This window comes from Vigna radiata, unplaced genomic scaffold, assembly GCF_000741045.1.
Source record: "Vigna radiata var. radiata cultivar VC1973A unplaced genomic scaffold, Vradiata_ver6 scaffold_1964, whole genome shotgun sequence".
Taxonomy (NCBI): domain Eukaryota; kingdom Viridiplantae; phylum Streptophyta; class Magnoliopsida; order Fabales; family Fabaceae; genus Vigna; species Vigna radiata.
The window spans coordinates 1-1,461 of record NW_014542631.1 but is presented as its reverse complement, the minus strand read 5'-3'; the positions used below and the strand labels follow the sequence as shown (position 1 = coordinate 1,461).

Below are 1,461 nucleotides of genomic sequence, written 5' to 3'. Positions count from 1 at the left end.
ATATATATATATATATATATATATATATGCCCTGCCACTATAGGTTTCTGTTCACAATAAATGCAAGATAAATATGGTTGAATGTGCTTTTTTAATAGATTCCATTCATGTTTAAATTGCTGTTGTGAGCTTTTTTTTACACATATGGTGTGTTCAAAGTTGAGGTAGGGTAAATATTATTTTATAGTTTGTTATTGTAAATAGTGTTAGTTTCTATATATTGCTAATACTTTATTGAGTACTTTTAGTTGACATATTTGTATATTTTTAGTTGTATTGTTCTTACTTATACATGCTTTAATTTTATTTATTCACTAGGGTTATACAAATCTAACGAGCTCAAACAGGAAACATGGTTTCAAAGTCTAAGTCAAACAATATCAAATGGACAATAATTAAGGTACATTACTTTAGTATGTTTTGTGTAGTATAGTCTTGATTGTGATAATTAAATTGTTGAATGACCTTATGTGACCTTTAGTTCATGTTATGACTGTTTGTATTGTACCGGTTAGGTGAATAACTTTTATTCTTGAATGATTGAAGACTTATTTCTTTGTTGCATGATAATGGTTAGTTAAATAACATGTATTATTATGAAACTGATTGGAAGAATATATGGTTGTTATGAAAGCATAACTTATTATTAACAATTTAAACATGTATATTGTATATAGTTATTTGTTATCATGAACTGAATTTGTTTGGAATATACTAGAGTTTTGGTTCTTTTTTATATTCAAATTATAAAAATGTCTTTTAATTTTGGAATTCTAGTGCCCAAGACAACCCAATGGCAACGATTGTGGGTAATATATGAAGGAAATTATTACATGTTGTGAAGGAGGAACAATTCTAACTGATTGTAAGTTATCTTTATCATCATAATTAATTTGTAGTAATATTTAATGAGCTAATTCTATATAATTTTTCTTTCCTGCAGTTTCTAGTTGCAAATGTTAACAATATCATGAAAGTCAAATAATTGAAGTTATAGAAAATTGGTGTTTACATGTAATTAGTACATGCTTATAAGTTATGTTAAGGTGATGTACATGCTTATAAGTACTGATAGGATATATATGTTATGATTGTATATATTATCTTATAAAGCAATGTTATGTCATGACACATATTAGATATCTTAACAATTAAATTTTGAAATATTATTGTATTAATAATTTTTATTTATATTAATGAACATTCTTTTTGAAACATTTGTCATATTTTTCTCAATATTTTATATTTTTTTGTATATAATAGAACTAATATATAGTGTGAATTTATACATAATAGAACAAATATTTTATATTTTATTCTAAAATTATTATTATTTTTTTAAATTTGAACTAATAGATAGCTTTTTTAAAAAAAACGTTATCTATTGTGGCTGACAATAGATAGCATTTTTTTAAAAAAACTCTATCTATTGTGGCTGACAATAGATAGTGTTTTTTTTTT

General features: G+C 23.8%; 1 long non-coding RNA gene across 1 annotated transcript; it reads left to right on the top strand.

Annotated features, from left to right (window-relative positions):
• Nucleotides 1–250: 250 nt before the first annotated feature.
• On the top strand, nucleotides 251–1,058 carry LOC111240931. Its single transcript, XR_002666586.1, has 3 exons — nucleotides 251–400; nucleotides 778–865; nucleotides 944–1,058. It is a non-coding gene; the product is annotated as an uncharacterized LOC111240931 (long non-coding RNA).
• Nucleotides 1,059–1,461: the final 403 nt, after the last annotated feature.